This window comes from Acipenser ruthenus, chromosome 29 (genome assembly GCF_902713425.1).
Source record: "Acipenser ruthenus chromosome 29, fAciRut3.2 maternal haplotype, whole genome shotgun sequence".
Lineage (NCBI taxonomy): Eukaryota > Metazoa > Chordata > Actinopteri > Acipenseriformes > Acipenseridae > Acipenser > Acipenser ruthenus.
The window spans coordinates 15,039,154-15,053,194 of record NC_081217.1 but is presented as its reverse complement, the minus strand read 5'-3'; positions in this window follow the sequence as shown (position 1 = coordinate 15,053,194).

Below are 14,041 nucleotides of genomic sequence, written 5' to 3'. Positions count from 1 at the left end.
GCCCTGGTGAACGGGTTTCTGATATCAATCCTGCCCCCCCACCCCCCACGTCCTCACAGCCCCGGTGAACGGGTTTCTAATATCATTCCTGCACCATGCCCTCCCACGTCCTCACAGCCCTGGTGAACGGGTTTCTGATATCAAGAACTGTTGATTCAAACATGTTTGTTTGTGTGTGTTGGCGTGGGTGTGTGTGTTCCTCTATACATGCAGTTGCCAGTTGGTGTCCTTTGTTGTTTACTTGATATTTGCACAGTGCCTCCTGACCTTTTGACAGAACTAATCCTCCCTCACTGTGCTTACCTTCACATAGATTTCAATAGTGTCAAAAATATCACTTAAACTATTAAGAGCTATTAGGAAAGAAAGTAAGGACTTGATACATTGATTTTATGCAAAAACACCACGCTCTGCCTTAAGCAGTATGCAAGGACAGGGGTAGTTACACCACACTCTCTGCCTTGAGCAGTATGCAAGGACGGGTAGTTACACCACACTCTCTGCCTTGAGCAGTATGCAAGGACAGGGGTAGTTAACTGATAGTTATTTTGCTTAGAGTTTGAAAAAGGCTTAATAGTGAGTGACTGACCAGTTTGCTGCATAAAATGGGAAATCTTAAGGAAAGAAAGGTAGCACGTTACATTAAATGTCTTACACAGTAGTTACTTAGTAAACACACGTGTACTTACACATAATTACAATGTTATTAATCATAGTTACAATGTACTTAGGGGCTGATGTAAGGATACATGCAAAGTGATTTGCAGCTGCAAAACACCCATATTGCAGCCAAAATTGGTGTTTTGCATGCTCAAACCATGTTTAGTGGTCACTAAAAATGCAGAGAATGTAAAGAATGGTTTTCACCTGCTGTTCGGCACCCGCTATCAAATTAGCACTTTGCCATCATTAATCCATTTAAATGATATTGAAGTATTCAAAAGAAAAAAGAGCCTGGCATTGGGCAGGGATCTGGAATACTAAGCGGGTGCAAACATTATAATGAGATGTAAGGGCATCTGCTCAGAAATAAATAATAATAGTAATGCCAATTGTATTCATCAAACCTCTCTGTAAGGGTGAGCAACCAATTTTACATCTGTATTGTCTGTCTAACACATGTTTTATTGAAATATGTTTGAATTGCAAAAGCTATATTGTACTGTATTGACTGTCTAACACATAAGCATTATTGAAATGTGTTCATCCTGCCATTATTCCAACTTCTAGGCATTGCCATGTAGTGCTCAATTCTGAAGTTGAAAAACAAAATTGCAAATCTCCAAAGTAGGCTTTCACTAAATTTTGTATTGCCATCGGTACACTGAAAAAAGCAAATGCTGCCCAAAGAAGTTTATGTGGCACTGAACCATATGCATTAGCCAAATCCAGGAATGTCACATGGAGCTCCTTCCTCTCCTTTTTAGCTGATTGAATTTGTTGCCAGATCACATTGATGTGTTCTAAGCATCCTGGGAAACCTGGAATGTTCGCTTTCTGTACTGAAGTGTCAATGAAGCAGTTATTTAATAGGCAAGTTGACAATCTCAGAGCAATATTGCTGAAGAAAATCTTGCCTTCTACATTTAATAGGAAAATAGGGCAAAACTGACTGATGCTTGTAGATAATCTTTTTCTTTTGGTATAAAGACCTGCTCGGCGCCATGCTCTTGGTACAACCTGTTTTTCCCATGCCACTTTCATCAGGATTCATAGAACTCCAGAAGCACTCTTGTATACTCTGTACGGAACTCCATTAGGCACTGGAGATGATGATGCCCTTGCTTTTTTCACAGCTTGCTCTACTTCTTTCCACTTAAGTGCACAGTCCTCCATTTGGTAGTCTGGTGGATTGATAGGTGGAATGTCTGAAGGAATTGACATAGGCTCCTGCCTTTTTGAATCTGTATGTGTTTCCTCCAAATATCTCTCCAGCTCAAACTTAGATTATTTTAGTGTGCCATATTTCTCACTGGACCTTTATAAAAGTTAGTTCTCACATGTTCCTTCTTTTTGTAGCATTTCTGTAGGTGCTCAGCTCTGTGCAATGTTGCAAGTTTATCTTTTATGACCCTAGTCTTTTGTGTGTCTTTTATATAAACCTGTGCTTTTCTAACAAATGCAGGCAGATTGAAACGAACAGACCAGCTGTCTCTTCCATCATGCAGTGTGCAAGTATTTAATGTTTAAATACTTGAGGTCCAATTAAAATTGAACAGCCAAAAAAGGACATGTGTTGTAAATGCTGGGCTCACATTCTTTTTGCTTTACTGGCAGAGCTGGGCGATCGGGATTCCATCAGTTACAAGTTAAAGCAGCGTCCCACTTTCAAAGAAAGAAGACGAGTTCTAAGAAAAAAAGGGTTATTAATTACAGTTCAATTCAGGACAAGACTGTTTTAATAAAGCACAGACCCCTCAGAGGAACTGGTGATAGAATCTGAATAGAAATAAAACTATTTTTCTGAAGGTATCTGTAGGTAGAAAATGTTTTTTTTTTTTATGTGGTAGGTTTAGTATTATTATTATTATTATTATTATTATTATTATTATTATTCGTAGTCGTAGTAGTCATACTAATAGTAGTCAGCAGTATTTCCATTCATTACACCATACTTTGATATTAACTTGAAGGAGCAGATGCCACTGCTTATGAAAAACATACTGTACATATCCACCAGGTGACAGGGGATTAGTCACATATTGCAATAAAGATTTGTCTTTATTGTAACAGGAGAGTTTCCTCGGATACAATCTTTCAGTTTTGTTAAATCTAATGAAACCTGCCCTGCTGTTCCATATGCAGTATCAGTGATACACTGATGTTAAAGAAGACAGACGGATGTCGTGCTGCAGTGATTTTTCTTCTTGTGTTTATGTTATTTTATTTATTTATTTATTTATTTCATTTATATAGCACTTTTTATACAAAAGTATCGCAAAGCACTGTACAGTACATAGCAGAAAAAATAACAAACCACAATACATTTGTATAGCATGTCACACATACATTGTATTTATCTTGCTCTTAATTGTATTATTACTTGTACTGTGATACTTGAAATGTATTTGCTTTCGATTGTAAGTCGCCCTGGATAAGGGCGTCTGCTACGAAATAAATAATAATAATAATAATAATAATAATAATACAACTGCCACAGTCAGACCATTTAAATAACAGTATACATATAATAATACAAAAAGCTGCAATTTTAAAGTTACATTAAAACCCACTAAGATAAGAAAGCCATTTTATAAAAGCGTGTTTTTGGTCTTGACTTGAAAACTGTAACGGTCCCAGCTTCCCTGACAAACGAAGGCAGAGCATTCCATAATTGAGGAGCTCTACAAGAAAAAACCCTACCTCCCGTGTTGCTTTTGTTGACGCTAGGAATAACCAGCAGTCCTGCATCCTGTGAAGATACTGGGTCAGTAACTCCTGCAAATAACTAAGTGCTAATCCAGGGGTACTCAGTTACATTCTCTGGCGGGCCAGATAAGGCGATGTCCAAACCTTGGGGGGCCACTGGGGGCTCAAGATGTGCGTAGTGGTGGGGGGTTGTTTAAATGGTCATCCAATCACACTTCACATACAGTAACAAAACGCTGCAACACTACACCTGCACCAATCAACTAATACATGTCAGAAATAACTACTAACAATGATGCAGTGTCTGATCACTACTTAATAATAAAAATAGAAAACAAATATATTTTTTCTGATATTTTCCTGACAATATTCAAACGACATCTTGCAAACAGATAATTATACAAATCCCACTGTAATGCTATTAAAATGGCATGTTATTCATTTTAATTTTATTAAAAATAGAAAAATGTTGTGAAAATGACTGCGCAGCAAGCATTCAAGTTAACTAATGAAAACTAGTGATCGCTTTATTTATATTGTATAAGCATCTTACTAAGCGCCTGATTAAAAGTGTAGCACTGTCTAAATATGCATGTTCTAACTCCAGTGTGTTTCAATGTAAATTAAAAGTTTATAAATTAAATACATGACATGACAGTAAACAGAGGGAAAATAAACTTAAGTGCATATTCAACTTTGAGAGGCATGCCTTAGGTACATTTATTTTTTTTAAACCCAAACAAAAGATCTTTGGCAGGCTTGGTTTCTTATGGCCAATTTCCTGTGCCTGAACACTTACTGGTGGCCGCATTGCTAATTTGATGAGAGATGAGAGACTGCAAGGGTTGAACTCGTAATCCCACATTTCCTTTTATTTGGTTCTGTGATTCCACTAGCATAACTTCTGTTTTATCTGAATTCAACATCAGAAAATTCTGTGACATGCAATGCTTGATGTCTGTAAGGCAAGTAGCTAATAACACCCAGGCAGAAGAAATTCCTGGCTTAGGGACAAATATAGCTGGGTATCATAGCAATGGAAGTTCACTCCATCTGTGGATAATGTCACCCAATGGTAGCATACAAAATTAAAACAGCAAGGGTTACTTGTACTATAAGAATTCAATGTGAGGGAAGGAGGCTTATGAGTATACAAAAATAATAATGAAACAGGACCGCTATCTTTCTGTGGAACTGACAGAATGTACAAAAAATGACTTACTGTACAGAAAAGGCTCAATTCTGTGTGTAATGAGAGAGACCCGCTGCCAGGGGCGAGAGATTTAAAAAAGCAGCAAATCAGCAAGTCTGTGTTCCTAGAGAGCATCAGAGCATCTTCTGCTGCAGAGAGAGAGAGAGAGAGAGAGGATTTGAATGCTTGCAGCCCTGTGGTGTTTTGTAGCAGCAGTATTGCGGAGAGGAAGGGCCCCACGCCAGATGAATGACCTGTTCCCCCTGTGCCACCAGCACCTGTCGTTCTGAACACGTATGTAAACCGTGTCATTGGAACACAAGCCCCAGCCAGGTCTGGAGCCTACAAGCCTTGTGTGTCAGAGCAGAGAGGTGTGAGAGCGCTGACATCCCCCAGAGCCTCTCCTGTGCACAGCTGGGTTTTCTGTTCCAGCAATTCACACTCCCTTGAGTGCAAAAACATGCACTTGGCTTGCCAGGATGAGGGTGGTAATGCACCAAGCTGTGCGGGTGTGTGTGCGTCGCGATGCGTGTGAATTCCACCCACTCTATGATCAGCCATGTCCTGCCGATGATAACTGACCTAATATGGATCTCTCTGTTCTGTTGCTCTCTCTCTATCTCATTCTACACATATAGAAAATATGGAAGACCACCGGTGGTGTGGCGCTATGATGGGCAGAAAGTCGGGTTGTTCAGCGGATTTTGCAAGTAACAAAAGATTCCTGCTTACCATTGTTTTCTCCACAAAGAGGTATTAGCATCAAAAAAACGAAGCCCCGAACTGCATGCTGTATAACAGGCAGCTACAGGATTTGTAAGCTTTATAAAAGCACCCCCTCCTCAATGCTCGCTGTGCTGAAGTGCTGTGCAGGGAGATGGGAAGCGAACACATCCACCTTTTATGCACACAAAGCTCGTTGGCTGTTGAGGGGTAAAGTGCTGCATCATCTTTATGAGCTCCGTTTAGAGGTGCATTACTTTTTGATGGATAAAGAGTCTAATTTAGCAGAGGATTTTGTTGACACAGTGGCTTGCAAAACTCGGTTACCTGGCTGTGAACAGGGTGTCTGGTGGTGACGTCAGGCCAGGAAGTCAACAGACAGGACTAGTGAGTAAGTGCGCTGTTGCACCAGTTTATTATAAATAAAAGGTTCAAACAAATGAAACACTTTACAAAACAAAAGGCACGTTGGCCAAAAGAAACAGACAAACAAACTAACACTTATAACAAGTAGCGGCTGGTGTAACCAGCACGCGTAGCAATTGTTCATTTTATATTTGTTTCTCCTCCTCTCTCCCGTTCTCCACTCTGAACATCCAACCCAGAGTGAGTGATTTGTGCCTTATATATACAGCTGTGTCGGGATTCAATTATTATTATTATTTGTTTATTTAGCAGGTGCCTTTATCCAAGGTGACTTACAGAGACTAGGGTGTGTGAACTATGCATCAGCTGCATTGTCACTTACAACTATGTCTCACCCGAAAGACAGAGCACAAGGAAGTTAAGTGACTTGCTTAGGGTCACACAATGAGTTAGTGGCTGAGGTGGGATTTGAACCGGGGACTTCTTGGTTACAAGCCCTTTTCTTTAACCACTGGACCACACAGCCTCCTGCTAAGTAATTAATCATTGCAGTAATTTGTGCAATCCCTGTGCCCACATACTAACACATTTTATCTGCACGTCAAGTGATTGTGCAATCCCTGTGCCTATATACAACTATACATTTTAAATCACTTGTGCTACATAGTCCACATTATACCCCGTGCACTAATACATACACACCAACAATAAACACCACATGAAACATAAAACACAAACATACGCACAGGAGCGGGGCACCCCGCCACACTGGCAGATATCTTCAGTCACCTCAACCAACTAAATGTATCACTTCAATGCCATGGAGGTAACGTTTTTTAGCACAATGACAAAAAACAGCTTTTGAAAAAAAGCTGCAACTACGAGGGGAGGTTGCTGATATGAGTACTGATCTGTTTCCTCTCATGACTGAAACTGTTGATGATCATGAAGCCCAGGATTTCCACAGGTAAGAACAGAGGTTTAAACCACTTCCCTGCTCTCACAGCTCAAGTCGACGAGTATTTCCAAGACAGTCCTATATTGAGTGATTCAACACCCTTTTACTACAGAGATTGAGAGTCTTGACCTGGCTAGTGACAGTGAAAACGAGCTTCGAGAACTTTCTTGTGACGGATCTATGAAATGGAAATTTGTGGAGGTTTCTCTTTCACAACTTTGGATCCTGGAGACACGTCCACTCCATGGAGAGAACTACTACGGAACCCTTAAACTGCAAGACAGTGCTCGAGAAGGAATTGCCCAGCCGAGGCTGTGTGAAGAGACAGGAGTCGCCGTGAGAATGCCAGGACTCCAGGAGCTCAGAAGGAGGTTACTTTAGGGGATGTTGATCCCAAACACTGTATAGAGTGGGTTTTTGTAGTGTAGTAGGTTCCTGGAGCGGGACGTTTCTTTTAGTGAAACTAGCACTCACCATTTGTTTGGCAAACTTATTTGTAGCTTTGTTTGTTTTGTTTTTGCAAAAAAATTGTAGTCTATTTCTTGTAACTTTTATTCGTCATCCACAAAAGCAAAACTTGCTCAAAAGATTTGTCCTATAATTATTTGTTTTCAAAAAATTTCCAGAAATTATAAATTTCCATTGAGGTATGTAAACTTTTGACTGAACTGTGTATATATATATATATATATATATATATATATATATATATATATATATATATATATATATATATATATATATATACACTGTATGTGTGTGTGTGTGTGTGTGTGGGTGGGTGTGTGTGGATGATCCTCAAGAGTTCTGGAACAATGTTCTATGGATAGATGAGTCAAAAGTGGAACTTTTTGGCCGACATGGGCCCCATTATGTCTGGCGAAAACCAAACACTGCATTCCACAGTAAGAACCTCATGCCAACGGTCAAGCATGGTGGTGGTAGTGGAATGGTTTGGGGATGCTTTGCTGCATCGGGATCTGTACGCCTTGCCATCATTGAAGGAACCATGAATTCTGCTCTGCATCAGAGAATTCTACAGGAGAATGTCAGGACATCTGTCCGTGAGCTGAAGCTGAAGCGCAGTGGGGTCATGCAGCAAGACAATGATCCAAAACACACAAGCAAGTCTACATCAGAATGGTTGAAGAACAAGAAAGTTTTGGAATGGCCTAGTCAAAGTCCAGACCTAAACCCCATTGAGATGTTGTGGCAGGACCTGAAATGAGCAGTTCATGCTCGAAAACCCACAAATGTCACTGAGTTGAAGCAGTTCTGCATGGAGGAGTGGGCCAAAATTCCTCTCCAAGAGCAAGGCGTAAAATCATCCAGGAAGTCACAAAGAACCCTAGAACAACATCCAGGGACCAACAAGCTTGGTCTTATTTTTTACAAAATTTTGAGTTCAATGAAATCCAAATGGGCAGTGACTGGACTGTGGAAATACTCTTAGACCAAGAAGTGTTATTATAGATTTGATTCTTTGATGATTCTATATTTAGTTCTAAAAGACTCGGAATTATACCCCTCCAGTGCACAAACCTGGCTTCCTGTCTGAAAATCCCTTGCCTCCGAGCAGCCCTCTCCCCACCTGAGACCACCATCTGGAAAGGAGACGTATGCTGGGCACAAGGTGACAACCAAGGAAGGGATTAACAAGCATTTTAATTAGCGTTCGTAATTAGCAACTTCTGTGGCTGAGAGTCAATAAACACGCCGACATTTAAGCACAATACTGTATACTCATTTAAGCACAGTACAGTCTACTCATTTTTCTTCAACCTACAATTGTGGGTCTTGGGCCATATTCACAAAGCTCACAAGTTAATTAAAGGTCAATCCTAGTCTTAATAATTAGGCTGTGGTTTAAAGGATAACAATCACATGTTGCCCATTATGGCCTGCTGGGTCACTAGGCTGCCATTCCCAAAATTGGTTAATTGATTGTCAATTTGGGGGATTGGCCACCTGTATAAAAGAGTAGCTAGGAGCCAGTTCCCTGGTTAGTTGACAGAAAGGACTGGTAGTACTAGCACCAGCACCAGCACCAGAACCATCACCATCACCAACACCAGAACCAGCACCAGCACAAGCACCATCACCATCACCATCACCATCTCAAGCACCAGCACCAGTACCAGAACCAGCACCAGCACCATCATCAGCACCAGCACAAGCACCAGCACCATCATCAGCACCAGCACCATCATCATCATCAGCACCAGCACCATCATCAGCATCAGCACCATCATCAGCACCAGCATGAGCACCAGCACCAGAACCAGCACCATCATCAGCACCAGAACCATCACCAGCACGAGGATCAGCACCAGCACCAGCACCAGCACCAGCACCAGAACCAGCACCTGCTCCAGAACCATCACCATCACCTCTACCATTACCATCACCATCACCAGAACCATGTTAATAGTTTATATTTATCAATTAACAAAATGCAAAGTGAGTGAACAGAAGAAAAATCTACATCAAATCCATATTTGGTGTGACCACCCTTTGCCTTCAAAACAGCATCAATTCTTCTAGGTACACTTGCACACAGTTTTTGAAGGAACTCGGCAGGTAGGTTGGCCCAAACATCTTGGAGAACTAACCACAGTTCTTCTGTGGATTTAGGCAGCCTCAGTTGCTTCTCTCTCTTCATGTAATCCCAGACAGACTCGATGATGTTGAGATCAGGGCTCTCTGGGGGCCATACCATCACTTCCAGGACTCCTTGTTCTTCTTTACGCTGAAGATAGTTCTTAATGACTTTCGCTGTATGTTTGGGGTCGTTGTCATGCTGCAGAATAAATTTGGGGCCAATCTGATGCCTCCCTGATGGTATTGCATGATGGATAAGTATCTGCCTGTACTTCTCAGCATTGAGGAGACCATTAATTCTGACCAAATCCCCAACTCCATTTGCAGAAATGCAGCCCCAAACTTGCAAGGAACCTCCACCATGCTTCACTGTTGCCTGCAGACACTCATTCGTGTACCGCTCTCCAGCCCTTCGGCGAACAAACTGCCTTCTGCTACAGCCAAATATTTCAAATTTTGACTCATCAGTCCAGAGCACCTGCTGCCATTTTTCTGCACCCCAGTTCCTGTGTTTTCGTGTATAGTTGAGTCGCTTGGCCTTGTTTCCACGTCGGAGGTATGGCTTTTTGGCCACAAGTCTTCCATGAAGGCCACTTCTGACCAGACTTCTCCGGACAGTAGATGAGTGTACCAGGGTCCCACTGTTTTCTGCCAATTCTGAGCTGATGGCACTGCTGGACATCTTCCGATTGCTAAGGGAAGTAAGCATGATGTGTCTTTCATCTGCTGCAGTAAGTTTCCTTGGCCGGCTACTGCGTCTACGGTCCTCAACGTTGCCCGTTTCTTTGTGCTTCTTCAAAAGAGCTTGGACAGCACATCTGGAAACCCCTGTCTACCTTGAGATTTCTGCCTGGGAGAGACCTTGCTATAACTACCTTGTGTCTTGTTGCTGTGCTCAGTCTTGCCATGGTGTATGACTTTTGACATTAAACTGTCTTCAGTAACCTCACCTTGTTAGCTGAGTTTGGCTGTTCCTCACCCAGTTTTATTCCTCCTACACAGCTGTTTCTGTTTCAGTTAATGATTGTGTTTCAACCGACATATTGAATTGATGATCATTAGCACCTGTTTGGTATAATTGTTTAATCATACACCTGACTATATGCCTACAAAATCCCTGACTTTGTGCAAGTGTACCTAGAAGAATTGATGCTGTTTTGAAGGCAAAGGGTGGTCACACCAAATATGGATTTGATTTAGATTTTTCTTCTGTTCACTCACTTTGCATTTAGTTAATTGATAAATATAATCTATTAACATGTCTATTTTTGAAAGCATTCTTACTTTACAGCATTTTTCACACCTGCCTAAAACTTTTGCACAGTACTGTATGTATACATATATATATATATATATATATATATATATATATATATATATATATATATATATATATATATATACACAATACTGAATGTTATGTAATAGTAGCAAATCTATTTTTCTGCTTTGTATCATTGCCTGTGAGACTAACAGTTGAGTGATGGCTAAGGCAAAATGTGCATACCAGTCAACGATCAAGTGGAAATTAGGATAAAGTGATGAAAATCAAGACAGGGTCAATGTAGCTGTTTGCTGTACAATACAACTAGTAGAACGAAATGCAATGTGTGAAGTATCAGATCTGTGTATTGCCCTTGCCAGTGAACTGGTAAAAGAAGCATTTACAATTCAAGTCTTTTATCAAACCAGGTCTTCCATGCATGGTGGGAGTATGGGATTGAAATGCATCCTATTATGGGAACTGTTTAGTATGTCATGAATCTGCTCCTAGTTAAATTGTATTTACTGCCATTTCTGAACAGTTAGTGTTAATTACTTGTATAGCTTGATACAATTAATTCAGTAGTATTTGACTTGCCATGCCTGAGTGATCGAATCAGGGATTGATTAGCTTAGGCTTGAGAGAGTGCAAGGGAGTGAGAACAAAGATGATGACTGTACCTGTTGTTTAGCTGTGTATGAATCTGCATGAATTATCCAGCAAAGAGTTTTAAGAACCTAACACCCTCGATGCAGTCATGATTAACACACTTAATATTCTACATCTATATGAATAATAATATTTAGAATATGTTATAGTAAAGGTAGTCACCAAGATTTAACTGTACAGTATACACCTCACACTCTGCCCAGGGCACTAGTTAACCTAATGCCAGCCATGACAGTAATGTACAGTATTTGACTTCTTAGGGAATGTAACAAAATGCTGACTAGCTGACATGATGCTGTGCAAACCCCTGCATTCGTATTCTGGGCTCCTCTGTCTGATTACCATTGTATTTACAAAGACAATGTCTATCACAGGACAGAAATGTGCTGGTGAATTCAATGTAAAGGCTTAATTAGCTGATTAACATTTCGGAAAACAGTACATGCATATATCATTCATTGTTATTGTTACTAACGTAAAAAAGGTATTTGAGAATTAGACTTTACTAATTTACTTTCCTAAAATATGTGAAAACCTAAAATATGCAATATATGCATGGTTCATTAGAAATCATTTAAGAATACAGCCCTATATGTTTCTTTTAATGGTATACCAGCTATATAGGCTTATCGGTTTTCAGTTAAGATGGAGAAAAAACTGTCAAATATATATTTTGCAAAAGTTTAAAGCAGAGGAATATCTGTGCTTTATAAAGGTTGTATTCTCTCAGCATTTATAGAGTTCTCATCGTTAGAACTAAAAGCTTGCTCTTGACTGCAAATAATGAAGAGTACTACTGAAATAAAAAGAGAGTGACAGTCTATTTTTATCATATGCCTCACAGCCATTTACATGATTTGATTTTTGAAAAGCAGGCAATTTATGTAAAAAAATTCATCATTTTAACAGACTTGACTGTGACCTGTTACGGGTTACATAACCAGAGCCAGGGCTTCATTGAAAAAGTAAGTGACAGCGCATGTGACAGTCTCTACTCACATAAAGCACTGTATATAGAGCTGCACATCAGGTCTGGAACACTACAGTGTGATCTATACATACACACATAGGCGTCATTTACACGGGGGACGTGGGGGACAAGCCCCCTCACACTGCAGGAGAACTAAAACTTTTATTTTATGATAATTTATTGGTATAATCACTAGTCAGTATAGAAGTCAATGGGAAGAAAAATTGAATCGAATCTGGATCATGGGATGGTGTTTTACATAAGAACATAAGAACATAAGAAAGTTTACAAACGAGAGGAGGCCATTCAGCCCATCTTGCTCGTTTGGTTGTTAGTAGCTTATTGATCCCAGAATCTCATCAAGCAGCTTCTTGAAGGATCCCAGGGTGTCAGCTTCAACAACATTACTGGGGAGTTGGTTCCAGACCCTCACAATTCTCTGTGTAAAAAAGTGCCTCCTATTTTCTGTTCTGAATGCCCCTTTATCTAATCTCCATTTATGACCCCTGGTCCTTTTTTCTTTTTTCAACTCAAAGAAGTCCCCCAGGTTGACATTGTCTATACCTTTTAGGATTTTGAATGTTTGAATCAGATCGCCGCGTAGTCTTCTTTGTTCAAGACTGAATAGATTCAATTCTTTTAGCCTGTCTGCATACGACATGTCTTTTAAACCTGGGATAATTCTGGTTGCTCTTCTTTGCACTCTTTCTAGAGCAGCAATATCCTTTTTGTAACGAGGTGACCAGAACTGAACACAATATTCTAGGTGAGGTCTTACTAATGCACTGTAAAGTTTTAACATTGCTTCCCTTGATTTAAATTCAACACTTTTTACAATATATCCGAGCATCTTGTTGGCCTTTTTTATAGCTTCCCCACATTGTCTAGATGAAGACATTTCTGAGTCAACATAAACTCCTAGGTCTTTTTCATAGTTCCCTTCTTCAATTTCGCTATCTCCCATATGATATTTATAATGCACATTTTTATTGCCTGCATGCAATACTTTACACATTTTTTTCTATTAAATTTCATTTGCCATGTGTCTGCCCAATTTTGAATGCTGTCTAGATCATTTTGAATGACCTTTGCTGCTTCAACAGTGTCTGCCACTCCTCCTATTTTTGTGTCGTCTGCAAATTTAACGAGTTTGCTTACTATATCAGAGTCTAAATCATTAATGTAGATTAGGAATAGCAGAGGACCTAATACTGATCTCTGTGGTACACCACTGGTTACCTCGCTCCATTTTGAGGTTTCTCCTCTAATCAGTACTTTCTGTTTTCTACCTGTTAACCACTCCCTAATCCATGTGCATGCATTTCCTTGAATCCCTACTGCGTTCAGTTTGAGAATTAATCTTTTATGCGGGACTTTGTCAAAAGCTTTCTGGAAATCTAAATAAACCATGTCGTATGCTTTGCAGTTATCCATTTTCAATGTTGCATCCTCAAAAAAGTCAAGTAGGTTAGTTACACATGATCTCCCTTTCCTAAAACCATGCTGGCTGTCTCCCAGGATATTGTTACCATATAGGTCATTTTCCATTTTGGATCTCATTATAGTTTCCATAAGTTTACATATAATAGAAGTCAGGCTTATTGGTCTGTAGTTACCTGGTTCGGTTTTGTCTCCCTTTTTGTGGATTCGTATTACATTTGCTATTTTCCAGTCTGTTAGTACAACCCCTGTGTCAAGAGACTGTTGCATGATCTTGGTTAGCGGTTTGTAAATAACTTCTTTCATTTCTTTGAGTACTATTGGTAGGATCTCATCCGGCCCAGGGGATTTGTTTATTTTAAGAGCTCCTAGCCCCTTTAACACTTCTGCCTATGTTATGCTAAAGTTATTTAAAACTGGATAGGAACAGGTCGACATGTGGGGCATGTTGTCCGTGTCCTCCTTTGTAAAAACCTGTGAAAAGTAATC